Below are 13,295 nucleotides of genomic sequence, written 5' to 3' on the forward strand. Positions count from 1 at the left end.
TCACACCTGTAATCCCAGCACTTTGGGAGGCCAAGGCGGGCAAATCATGAGGTCAGGAGATTGAGACCATCCTAGCGAACACGGTGAAACCCCGTCTCTACTAAAAATACAAAAAATTAGCTGGGAATGGTGGCAGGTGCCCATAGTCCCAGCTACTTGGGAGGCTGAGGCAGGAGAATGGCGGGAACCCAGGAGGCGGAGCTTGCAGTGAGCCCAGATGGCGCCACCGCACTCCAGCCTGGGCAACAGAGTGAGACTCTGTCTCAATAAATAAATTAAATACATACATACATACATACATACATAATTAAATAAATAAACAAAAGAAAGGTAGAGGAAGAGGAGAGTCAGACTGAGGCTCAGGAGGCAGGAGGGAACTGGAGGAGGTGTCATAGTTCAGGTCCACTCTGTTGAGGCTTCAGGGAACTGACAAAGGTGGGAACTGAAAACGCTCATGGCTTTAGAAGCACGGAGGCCACCTGCGACTGTGGCGAGTGCTGCGCTGCGTCCGTCCGTCCCTGTCCCTCCAGAGTCACTCATCAGCTGATAAAGGCGTTGCCCCGGCTCTGCCTGGAGCTGGCACTGAGCAGCACTCTTGCCAGCATTCCAGGGGCACAGCGGGACCAAATCAAGCAAGCTCCCTGCCCTCCACCCAAGGGGAGACACAGGCACCGAAAAAAGAAACAAACGCATGACGTACGTGATCTCAGCTACTGATCAAGGTCAGTCCAACATTTGAAAAATCTATCAATGACATTCACCATATTAACAAACTAAGAAAAGCCATAGGATCATCCCAGCAGTCGCAAAGCAGCATTTGACAAAATTGAATATCCATCTGTGATAAAAGTTCTCAGGTAACAAGAAACAGTAGTGAACTTTCTCAACCCAATAAGAGGCGTTAATGAAAATCCTACAGCTAACATCGCACTCAATGGTGGAACACAGGGCGCTTTCCCCCAAGATCAGGAGCCAGCCAGGGATGCTGACTCTCACCACTTCCAGTCAACATAGCACTAGAGGTTCTAGCCAGTGCAATAAGTGAGAAAAAGAAATTAAAGGCATCTAGGTTAGAAAGAAGTAAAACTGTCATTATTCACAAGGACATGATATCTATGGAGAAAATCTAATGGAATCTACCAAGAGCTACTAGAACTAATACTAGAGCTAACAGAGTCCAATGGAAGCTACAAAGAGCTACTAGAATGCATATTATGTGTGTGTGTGTGGTGACTTTAGCAAGGTTGCAAGGTACAAGATCAATATGCTAAACTAATTTGTATTTCTGAATACTCCCTGTGCTAGGCTGTTCTTGCATTGCTATAAAGAAATACCTGAGGCTGGGTAATTGATAAGAAAAGAGGCTTCATTGGCTCATGGCTCTGCAGCCTGTGCAGGAAGCATTCCGCCAGCATCTGCTTCTGGCGAGGATTCAGGAAGCTTCCAATCACAGCAAAAGACAAAGAGGGAGCAGGCACATCACATGGTGAGAGCGGAGCAAGAGAGAGTGAGACGGGAGGTGCCACACACTTTTAAAAACCATATCGGGGAGAACTCATAATTGGGAGGACAGCACCAAGGCCACAGTGCTAAACCATCCATCAGAAATCCAACCTCATGATCCAATAACCTCCCACCAGGCCCCACCTCCAATACTGGGAATTACATTTCAAAATGCATTTTGATGAGGACATGAATACAAACTATATTACCACCCTTAAACAACTGGAAATTGCTTTGTGTTTGAGAAATAAAAGAAACTGCTGAATTCTGTTCTGTAGCTTTGGTTGTACACTTGAGTGAAAATCAAAAGGTTATGTTAATTTCTGAATAATTATAATGGTAAAAAATGGTGCAGACACAACCTTCACTTTGCAAGCATTGCAGAGTTAAGTATTTTGGGGGAAATTATAAACAATTAAATCGTTTCCCAACGAGCTCAACCAACCCATTCTGGGCAGTCCCCAGACATAAACTTGTGACAAACTCTAGCCAAGCAACTTACCCACAGGAGAAAAAAGACTCCCTGTTTCAAGATGGGCTGTGGTGCTTCTCTCCTTTCTCCTCTTTTTCTTCTACAAACCCTACATTTGCCTGTATTCAAGAAAATCAGCCAACTAATTGGTTTCTATGTGTTTGTGTTCAAGTGAACCTCCACATTCACTTAGCTATGCTGTGTCTCTGAGCTACTCTCTGGCTCTGCAACTCTCTCCTTTCCAGTGGTTGAACTGTACTCTGTATTCTTTGGACTGGCTGTGTGTGGGTAAAGGCAAAAAGTGCAGGTTGAAAAATCAATTGAAGTGGTTATTTTGTAACATAAGATAATTGAAACGTGGCTGTGTAGGAAAAGGTATCTTATTATTATTATTATTATTATTTTTTGAGATGGAGTCTCACTCTGGCCCCAGGCTGGAGTACAGTGGCATTATCTCAGCTCACTGCAACCTCTACCTCCCAGGTTTAAGTGATCTTCCTGTCTCAGCCTCCCAAGTAGCTGGGATTCCAGCGTACGCCACCACACGTGGCTAACTTTTGTATTTTTAGTAGAGATGGGGTTTCACCACATTGGCCAGGCTGGTCTCCAACTCCTGACCACAAGTGATCCGCCCACCTCAGCCTTCCAAAGTGCTGGGATTACAGGTGTAAGCCAATGCACCCTGCCTATATCATTTTTAAAGATGCTATACTGAAATATTTAGGGATGAAATTATATAATGATTATATTTATTTTTAAACATTTCAGCAAAAAATATACATGTAAAGCTAAATTCACAAGATTTTACTGATTGTGAAATATTGGTGGTTTATAGTTGTTCATTATACTAACATCCATGTGACTGGTATATTAAAAATCTTTTTAAACATTTATTTATTTATTTATTTATTTATTTATTTATTTATTTTGGAGACATGGCCTCACTCTGTCACCCAGGTTGCAGGGCAGTGATGCGATTACAGCTCACTGCAGCCTTAGACTCCTGGGCTCAAGCAATCCTTCTGCCTCTGCCTCCCAACTAGCTGGGACTACGAGCACGCATCAGCATGCCCAGCTAACTTTTTTTCCTTTTCTTGTAGAGATGGGGTCTTGCTATATTGCCCAGGCTGGTCTCCAACTCCTGGCCTCAAGTCATTCTCCAGCCTCAGCCTACCAAAGCACTGGGATTGCACAGGGCAGCCACTATGACTGGCCTATTTGAATTTTTTTAAGGGATAAATAACTTTTATTTAATTTCTAATTTAAGCTATGGTATTTCAGGTCTCTTTGTTACGGCGGTTTATTTTATTTTTATATTTTGTTTGTTTGTTTGTTTGTTTGTTTGTGACAGGGTCGCACTCTGTCACCCAGGCTGGAGTGCAGTGGCACCATCTTGACTCACTGCAACCTCTGCCTCCCAGTCTCAAGTGATCCTCCCACGTCAGCCTCCCAGGTAACCCGAGTATCTGGGACCGCAGGTGCACACTACCATGCCCGGCCAATTTTTTATGTTTTGTAGAGATGGGTTTTGCTATACTGCCCAGGCTGGTCTTCAACTTGTGAGCTCATGTGATCTGCCTGCTTTGGCCACCCAAAGTGCTGGGATTGCAAGAGTGAGCCACCATGTCTGGCCTATTTGAAAATTTTAATTGAAAAGCAAAAATGAACAAAAAAATAATTTGGGCCCACAAATACACAGTTATTTGATTTTCACCAAAGGCACCAAAACAATTCAATGTGGAAAGGAAAGTCTTTGCAACAAATGGTTCGGAAACAACTATAGGGGAAAGAAATTAACATTAATCCCAACCTCACACCAAAACAAAAAAGTTATATAAAATAAAATTTACACTTAAACATAGAAGCTAAAATTTAAAAGTTTCAGGAAAAAAAAAACACACACAGAAGAGTGTCTTTTTTTTTTTTTATTTGATGGTGTCCTGCCCTGTCACCCAGGCTGGAGTACGATCTCGGCTCACTGTAACCTCTGCCTTCCAGGTTCAAGCGATTCTCCTGCCTCAGCCTCCCAAGTAGCAGGAATTACAGGCCCAGGCCATCATGCTCAGCTAATTTTTTATTTTTATTTTTTGTACAGATGGGGTCTCACAGAACTCCTGAGTTCCAGGGATCCTCCCTGCCTCAGCTTCCCAAAGTGTTGAAATTATACAGTTTAAACCACTCAGTTCTGTGTGTGTGTGTGTGTGTGTGTGTGTGTGTGTGTGTGTGAGAGACAGGGTCTTACTGTGTCACCCAGGCTGGAGTGCAGTGGCGGGAATTTGGCCCAGTGAAACCTCCGCCTCCCAGGCTCAATTGATCCTCCCACCTCAGCCTCCCCAGTAGGGTAACTGGGATTACAGGTGGACTACCAGGTTTTGCCATGTCACCCACGCTGGTCTCAAACTCCTGAGCTCAGGGGAGCTGCCCACCTCAGCCTCCCAAAGTGTTGGGATTACAAGCTGAGCCACTATCCAGGCCAGTTGTTTTACTGGCAGTTGAGGGAGTGGGAGAGGATTGTTCGTTTAGTGGACAAAATATTTGAAGAGATACTTCACAAAGGAAGATAAACAAATGGTCCATAAACACATGAAAACGTGCACATTGTCATCCCTCATCAGCTAAATGCAAATTTAAACCATAGGAAAATGCTACATACCCACAAGAACACCTAGAAGTTAAAAAAATAACCAGAATGCTTGGACATTGTTGATGGAGGAAAATAGTACAACCTAGTACAACCACTTTGTGGCAAAATTTTTTTTGAGACAAAGTCTGGCTCTGTCGCCCAGGCTGGAGTGCGGTGGCTGGATCTCGGCTCACTGCAAGCTCCGCCTCCCGGGTTCACGCCATTCTCTTGCCTCAGCCTCCCAAATAGCTGCGACCCTGTAGTCCGCCACCCCGCCCGGCTAATTTTTTGTATTTTTAGTAGAAACGGGGTTTCACCGTGTTCACCAGGATGGTCTCGATCTCCTGACCTTATGATCCGCCTGCCTCAGCCTCCCAAAGTGCTGGGATAACAGGTGTGAGCCACGGGGCTCAGCCAAAAGTTTTTTTTTTTTTTTTTTTTTTTTCCAACTAAACATACACATCTTCTGTGAGCAGAAGTTCTACTCCTAGGCGTTTACCAAAAGCATATATCCATGAAGACTTGCGCACACATGTTCGTAGCAGCATTATCCATAATTGCAAAAAAAAAAAAAAAAAAAGAAAAAAGAAAAAAAACGTGGAGCCCAAATATCTACCAACAAGAAATGCAGCCTGGGGCCTGGGCAACATGGTGAAACTCCATCTCTTAAAAAGAGAGAGAGAGAGAGAGAGCGGTGGGCACTCACCTGTAGTTTCAGCTCATCAGGAAGCTGAGGTGGGAAGTCAGATCCTCGAGCCCGGGAGGTCAACGCTGCAGGGAGCCTTGGTCCTGGGCCCTGCACTCCGGCCTGCGTGACAGGGTGAGAACTGATCCCAGAACAAAAGAAAGAGAGAGAGAGAGAGAGAAAGAGAAAGAAAAGATAAGAAAAGAAAAATAAAAGGAGGAGGGAAGGAAAGAAGGAAGGACGGAAGGAAGGGAGGGAAGGAGGGAGGGAGGAAGGGAGGGAATTGTGGGATACTATTCCCAACTAAAAGGAGCAAACTTAATCCCAGCTACTCGGGAGGCTGAAGCAGGAGAATCCATTGAACCTGGGAGACAGAGATTGCAGTGAGCAGAGATTGCGCCACTGCCGCTCCAGCCTGCACGACAGAGTGAGACTCCGTCTCAAAAAAAAAAAAAAAAAAAAAAAAAAAAAAAAAAGGCGGTGGGGGCGCGGACAAGCTGCCGGTAAACTCAACAACGTAGAGGAATCTCAAAAACATTATGCTGAGTGAATGAAGCCTTACGCCAGAATAAGTGGGAAGATAAATCACTAGAAACTGGTAATACCTTTCTGGAGAGTGATTTGCTGATGTGTATCTTTAAAAGTTACAGAAATTTGACCCATTAATTCCACTAGATATTTCTCCTAAGGAAATCATTATGATGTTATACAGAGATTGAGCCACAAGGATAATCTTGCGATATTATTTACAATTGGGAAAAAAAGAAAGAAAAAAAAAAACCTGGTAACAATCCAAATGTCCCACAAGTGGCTGCTTATATAGGTTAGAGTTCTTCCAAACAATAGAACAATGAAAACGGTGTTGTAGAATATTTCCTTTTGCATTTCCACTCCATTTTCTCCAGGCCCGCAAGCTCCAGCTCCACACCCGAACTCATGGCCTCCCATTCCCCAGGCAGCTTCTTCTGAACGTCCCCTCTCTCAGAAAGTGGTGCCAGCGCATCCCGGCTGTGCCACCCCCATGCCCACAGTCAACGCCAGGCGGTTCCGCTGCCACTGTCACGTCTCTCTGAGGTCCCTCTACACCCTCTCTCGCGACTCCCATGCCCACTTATACCCACTTATACTACCGCATCCAGCGCGAACACTTCCTTGTCTTGTTTCTCTCTTTTCTCTTTTCGGAGACAGGGTCTTGCTCTGTCTCCCAGGCTGGAATCCAGTGCTGCCATCATAGCTCAGCGCACTCTCCACCTACTGGGCTCCAGCCATTCTCACGCCTCAGCCTTCCAAGTGCTGAAACGTCCTTTACCAAGATCAAAGGGACCCACGGAAGAAGCTCAGAATTATCATGAGAAATAAAATGCAGCCTTGTGTGCTGACTAATTACGATGGCAAAGACGAAATGTGCCGGTTTCCGTAGTGTAGTGGTTATCACGTTCGCCTCACACGCGAAAGGTCCCCGGTTCGAAACCGGGCGGAAACATTTCCTTCTACTTTTAACCTCATCGCTTCAAATTTATTACACTGAAGACTAGAACACCCCACCGCTATCTCCACCTGGATAAGGAGAAAAGGCTATCAAGAGTATTTAAACCATTGCCTTTCTGCCTCAATCATTGATTGGCACTTGGGAAGAACTGAACCCACCTCGCTTGCTGTGGGCACCAGCGCGACGAACTCCCCACAAAGCCCATCCCATGGGTGGATGCACGCTGCCAAATGGAATTCCCGATGACGAAGAAGCGTACCTGAGAGAGTTTCCCGGCCCGAGAAAGCGGGGGCCCAAGGGGAGTTCCTTCTTTTGTAAACCATGAAGGCAAAAATGGAGAAACCACAACAAACTGGCAGCGGTGGGATTCGAACCCACGCCTCCAAAGAGAGTGGAGCCTTATTCCAGCGCCTTAGACCGCTCGGCCACGCTACCTCCGTTCTGGGGTCCGTCTACACCTTTTCCTTCCTTATACAACACCCCCAGGGTCCCTGGGCCAACAAGGCGTTGGGGCGAATCCACAGGGCATCGCAGAACCACCGCCTTCCGGCAGGATTCGCTGGGCCAGAGGCACCGGCTGGGAAACTGCTCGACCAGCGCCCTGGAAGAAAAGATTCGCGAAGCGCAGGGATCTGCTTTGGGGGCCACTCAGAAAGTCACCCACATTGGCCCTCTTCGGGGAGCCGGGGTGAGAGGAGGGGAAACCTCCCACATTCTCACTTTACAGAAAGATAAAAATAAATAAACCAAGGCAGATCCCGTCAGTTTGGCGGCCGTGTATTCCTGCAGCTGCCGCGCCGCACTCCACAGGCAGCAGCGCAGCGGACGCGCCTCGGGTAGAGCCACCGCGGGTCCGTCCTTCCGTCTGCGGCCCAGTCCGCGGGAGCTCTGCGCCCGCTCTGCCCGGATCCGCCCGGGCCCGGGGCTCCCGCCCGCCGTCCGGTCCGCCCCGCGGACCCCGATCAGCCTCGCCGTGCACGGCCCCGCCGGGCTCAGTTCTGGACTCGCGCTTCCCCCGCCCCCGCCCGGCTCCCAGTTTCTGTCCGGCTCCCGCGGAACCCACCTAGTCCGAGCGAGTCTCCGCCAGCTCTTCTCCCCCTCCCGCCACGCCCCGTGCTGTGCTCTCCCACTTCCCGCCTCGCCCGCGGCTTGGGGAGGGGACTGAAGGGGACGGGAGAGGAGGGGACCCCAGGGCCGAAGCGCTCCGGGGGACGGAGGTCGACCCGGTTTTCCAGCCGCTGCCCCGGCGGGAGTTCCGCGGGTCCCACGCGGCCACCTCCAGCCCCGCGCCGTCAGCGCCCACTTCATGAGCAACCTGGGCCTGCTGGAGGACAGCGAGGACTTCCGCGATCGCCGGGACGCCGCCCCCGGGGGCTGTGCCGGGACCTCCAGGGCCCGAGGCGGGCGGCCTGCACTCCTCGCCGCCGCAGCACCCACGCGGGACCCCGCCACCGCCGGGCCGCTCGCGGGGCAGCAGCGCAGGAGCAGCTCGTCCCATCGCAACGCGGGGCGCGACCTGTCCCACGCCGACCTCAGCACCAGGCAGCCCAGAGCTCGGCGGAGAAGCGGCTCGCGCTGTGGCAGGTCTGCGAGTGGATGGTCAAGAGCGTGCCCTGCTTCACGGATGAGGGCGACAGCAACAGCTCTGCGGGCCGGAGGAATTCACGTCCTCATCTTCTGTTCCCACACAGCAAGTTGACTGGCGCGCAGAACGAAGAAACTGGAAAAAGTGCTCGGGGGATGCTCGATCCAGAGGGCGGCAAGGGTGGGAGATGTCTTAGGACAAGAGCTGCATCCACGGACAACAGTAAATGCGCTCAGAGCCTAAGCCGAGCTGCCACGAACAAAGCACCCCTGCAGTCTAGCCAGGGGAATGCCGAGACAGCCCTGGACCCCAGTTTTCCAAATGGCCTGCAAGCCCTGGCTCTCACGGCAATGATGACTTTGATAGTTGGAGTACATTTCGCCCTCGAACTAGCTCAATTGCTAGTACTATTACTGGGAGACTGTCACCCATTATAGCCTAAGGAGACGATCTTGGAGACGGGGACGTGCATCCTGCAGGGTACCCGCCATCTGTGGCAAAGATGCCCCCTTCTCTACCCAGTCTGAGACAAGCAATCCTGAAACATGGAAAACTTTTTGGGTGATCTCAATCTTACCTCGTCACCAACATCATAAACTGTGTTGACCCAGTCGGCACCTGGCACCATGATGCAGCAGACGCCATGCTACTCATCTGTGCCACCAAACACCAGTGTGAATTCAACCAGCCAGACTACAAAAAATAGACATAGGGCCGGTCCTCCATGAGCCCTTTGCCCCAGATGCCTATGCAAACGCTCCAGGACCACAAATCAAGTTACGGAGCTGTGAGTCCGCGTCTAACGGTGCAGCCGGACTCCTGGAGGAGCTGCTGACTTCTGACTCTCCTCCCCATGACATTGTGACACCAGCGGATCCTGGGGTAGCCCAACTCAACAGCCAGGTTCTGAGCCAGAATATCATGATGGGCCTTAATTCAGCCATGTCAGCCAAGCATCTGGATACAAAATGAGGCATGCCAGCTCCCATATGCACCCTGGGCATGCTCAGCAGACGTCTGCAGTTTATGGCCGTGCCCCGTCTCACATGGGAAACACCATGCCCCACACCTCAGGTGTGCACCACCTGACCCCAGTGAAGACACCTTTACCAGTGCCTCTGCCCCACCCCATGCAGATGAGTGCCCTGGGCGCTACTCCTGCAGTGAGCCGAGATCGTGCCACCGCACTCCAGCCTGGGCGACAGAGGGAGACTCCATCTCAGAAAAAAAAAGCATAGCCTGCTCACTAATTCTCAGCCTAACACACCCAGCTATGTGGCCTCCTCTGGACACTGTGGGGGGTGCTTTGGTTGGGCAACACATTGTGAAGGTTAAAATTCAGTGTGTCTCCATCCATGAAGTTATTCCAAATGAAAATTTGGATTCCATGTCACAATCCCAGTGCTCAGTGAGCATGCTGTCCAAGTCACTTGGGAGCCTCCCCTGGTGGAGAAGGCTAGGCTCATTCTGCCATAGCCACTGCAGAATTAGAACCATGACCACATTAATGCCCATCATGATGTTCTGGCTGAGAACCCGGCTGTTGGTTTGGGCTACCCCAGGATCCGCTGGTGTCACAATCTCATGGGAAGGAGAGTCAGAAGTCAGCAGCTCCTCTGTGAGTCCCACTGCATAGTTTTACTCACAGCTCCAAAACTTGATTTGTGGTCCTGGAGCATTTGCATAGGCATATGGGACAAAGTGCTCATGGAGGACCGGCCCTATGTCTATTTTTTGTAGTTTGCCTGGGTGAATTCAGACTGGTGTTTGGTGGCACAGATGAGTAGCATGGTGTCTGCTGCATCATGGTGCCAGGTGCCGACTGGGTCAACACAGTTTATGATGTTGGTGACGAGGTAAGATTGAGATCACCCAAAAAGTTTTCCATGTTTCAGGATTGCTTGTCTCAGACTGGGTAGAGAAGGGGGCATCTTTGCCGCAGATGGCGGGTACCCTGCAGGATGCACGTCCCCGTCTCCAAGATCGTCTCCTTAGGCTATAATGGGTGACAGTCTCCCAGTAATAGTACTAGCAATTGAGCTAGTTCGAGGGCGAAATGTACTCCAGCTATCAAAGTCATCATTGCCGTGAGAGCCAGGGCTTGCAGGCCATTTGGAAAACTGGGGTCCAGGGCTGTCTCGGCATTCCCCTGGCTAGACTGCAGAGGTGCTTTGTTCGTGGCAGCTCGGCTTAGGCTCTGAGCGCATTTACTGTTGTCCGTGGATGCAGCTCTTGTCCTAAGACATCTCCCACCCTTGCCGCCCTCTGGATCGAGCATCCCCCGAGCACTTTTTCCAGTTTCTTCGTTCTGCGCGCCAGTCAACTTGCTGTGTGGGAACAGAAGATGAGGACGTGAATTCCTCCGGCCCGCAGAGCTGTTGCTGTCGCCCTCATCCGTGAAGCAGGGCACGCTCTTGACCATCCACTCGCAGACCTGCCACAGCGCGAGCCGCTTCTCCGCCGAGCTCTGGGCTGCCTGGTGCTGAGGTCGGCGTGGGACAGGTCGCGCCCCGCGTTGCGATGGGACGAGCTGCTCCTGCGCTGCTGCCCCGCGAGCGGCCCGGCGGTGGCGGGGTCCCGCGTGGGTGCTGCGGCGGCGAGGAGTGCAGGCCGCCCGCCTCGGGCCCTGGAGGTCCCGGCACAGCCCCCGGGGGCGGCGTCCCGGCGATCGCGGAAGTCCTCGCTGTCCTCCAGCGGGCTCAGGTTGCTCATGAAGTGGGCGCTGACGGCGCGGGGCTGGAGGTGGCCGCGTGGGACCCGCGGAACTCCCGCCCGCGCAGCGACTGGAAGTTCAGGTCGACCTCCGCCCCCCCGGGTGCTGCGGCCCTGGCTTCCTCTCCCCTCCCCTCCCCTCCCCTCCCCTCCCCTCCCTTCGTCTAGCCTCCCCCAGCTGCGGGCTGGCGGAGAACGGGGAGAGCAAAGCACTGGGCGGAGCGGGAGGGGGCGCGAAGAGGAGGCGGAGATTCGGGGGAACCAGGTTGGTGCCTCAGGCGGACAAAGAAACTGGGAGCCAGGCGGGGGCGGTGGAAGCCCGAGCCCAGAACTGAGCCCGGCGGGGCCGTGCACTGCAAGGCTGCCTGGGGTCCGCGGGGCGGACTGGACGGCTGGCGGGAACCCCCGGCCGGGGCGGATGCGGGCAGAGCGGGCGCCGCGCTCCAGCGGACCGGGCTGTGGACTGAAGGACGGACGGACCCCGCGGGCCGTGGCTCTCCCCGGAAGCGCGCCCTCTGCGCTGCTGCCTGTGGAGTGCGGCGCGGCGGCTGCAGGACTACGCGGCCGCCCGACTGACGGGTCTATCCTGGTTTATTTGTTTTTATCTTTCTGTAAAGTGAGAGTGTAGGAGGCTTCCCCTCCTCTCACGCCGGCTCCCCAAAGAGGGCCGTCCCGGGTGACTTTCTGAGTGGCCCCCAAAGCAAATCCCGAGGACTGCGCTTCGCGAATCTTCTCTGCCAGGGCGCTGGTGGAGCCGTTTCCCAGCCGGTGCCTCTGGCCCAGCGAATCCTGCTGGAAGGCGGTGGTTCTGCGATGCCCTGCGGATTCGCCCCAAGGCCTTGTTGGCTGAGGGACCCCTAGGGATGTTGTATAACGAAGGAAAACGTATAAATACCTCCCAGGAGAAAGGTAGTGTGGCCGAGCGGTCTAAGGCGCTGGATTAAGGCTCCAGTCTCTTCGGAGGCGTGGGTTCGAATCCCACCGCTGCCAGCTTGCTGTGATTTCTTCATTTTGTCCTCTCATGGCTTACAAAAGGTGGATTCGTTGGAACTCGCCTTGGTCCACACCCTGGGTCGCGGATTCCATTTGGCAGCCGTCCAGTGGACGGGCTTTGTGCGGACTTCCCCGGCTCCGTTGTCCACAGCAAGTGAGGTACCTTCAGTTCTTCCTAGGTGCCAATGGTTGAGGTGGAAAGGCAACGGAATAGATACCCTCTTTCCCCTTAACAAGGTGGAGATAGCGATGGGGTGTTCTAGGCTAGCCTTCAGTGTAATAAATTTGAAGCAATAAGGTGAAAAGTAGAAGAAATTGTTTCCACCCGGTTTCGAACCGGGGACCTTTCGCGTGTGAGGTGAACGTGATAACCACTACACTACGGAAACCTGCTCGGGTCCCTTGTGCCACCAGTTCTGCACTTCTTCCATGGGTTCCTTTGAGCCTGACTAATGGGCATGAGCACATAAGAAAAGGACATTTCAGCACTTAGAAGGCTGAGACAGGAGGACGGCTGGAGCCCAGTAGGTGGAGGCTACACTGAGGTGTGATTACACCACTGCACTCCAGTCTGGAAGACAGAGCAAGACCCTGTCTAGAAAGAAAGACAGAAAAGATAAAAAGAGAACCAAGAAAAGGAAGTTTTCATGCCCAGTGTGGTGACCTAAGTGGGCGTGGGAGTCCTGAGAGAGGATGTGGTGGTGACTGCATAGAGAGGTGATGGAGGCAGCAGAAAAAATCCCAAGTGTAGTGGCTCATGCCTGTAATCTCAGCAATTTGTGAGGCTGAGACGGGTGGATCACTTGAGTTCAGGAGTTCAAGACAAGCCTGGCCAACATGGTGAAACCCCATCTCTATTAAAAATACAAAAACTAGTTGGGCATGGTGGCACCGGCCTGTGGTCTCAGCTACTTGGGAGGCTGAGGCAGGAGAATTGCTTGAACCAGAGAGATGGAGCTTGCAGTGAGCCGAGATTGTTCCACTGTACCCCAGCAGGGCAACAGAGTGAGACTCTGTTTAAAAAAAAAAAAAAAAGACACTCTCCTACATTTATCTGTGAAAACTTTTAAATTTTATCTTGTATGTTTAAGTGTAAATTCTATTTCATATTAATTTTTTGTTATGGTGTGAGGATTGGATTAAGGTTAATTTCTTTCTCCTATGGATGCCCCATTGTTCCTGAACCACTTGGTGCAAAGGCTTTCCTTTCCATGTTGAATTGCTTTGGCGCCT

General features: G+C 51.6%; 4 non-coding genes and 2 pseudogenes across 4 annotated transcripts; 3 read left to right on the forward strand and 3 right to left on the reverse strand.

Annotated features, from left to right (window-relative positions):
• The first annotated feature begins 6,671 nt into the window (after nucleotides 1-6,671).
• LOC140710981 (forkhead box protein O1 pseudogene) lies at nucleotides 6,672-9,595 on the forward strand (annotated as a pseudogene).
• On the forward strand, nucleotides 6,694-6,766 carry TRNAV-CAC (transfer RNA valine (anticodon CAC)). Its single transcript has one exon. It is a non-coding gene; the product is annotated as a tRNA-Val (tRNA).
• TRNAL-AAG (transfer RNA leucine (anticodon AAG)) lies at nucleotides 7,126-7,207 on the reverse strand. The gene has a single exon. It is a non-coding gene; the product is annotated as a tRNA-Leu (tRNA).
• Nucleotides 9,596-9,695: 100 nt separating the features above from the next.
• LOC140710982 (forkhead box protein O1-like) lies at nucleotides 9,696-12,493 on the reverse strand (annotated as a pseudogene).
• Nucleotides 11,978-12,059, forward strand: TRNAL-AAG (transfer RNA leucine (anticodon AAG)). Its single transcript has one exon. It is a non-coding gene; the product is annotated as a tRNA-Leu (tRNA).
• On the reverse strand, nucleotides 12,379-12,451 carry TRNAV-CAC (transfer RNA valine (anticodon CAC)). Its single transcript has one exon. It is a non-coding gene; the product is annotated as a tRNA-Val (tRNA).
• Nucleotides 12,494-13,295: the final 802 nt, after the last annotated feature.

Source organism: Chlorocebus sabaeus, unplaced genomic scaffold (genome assembly GCF_047675955.1).
Source record: "Chlorocebus sabaeus isolate Y175 unplaced genomic scaffold, mChlSab1.0.hap1 unalloc_scaffold_114, whole genome shotgun sequence".
Classification (NCBI taxonomy): Eukaryota; Metazoa; Chordata; class Mammalia; order Primates; family Cercopithecidae; genus Chlorocebus; species Chlorocebus sabaeus.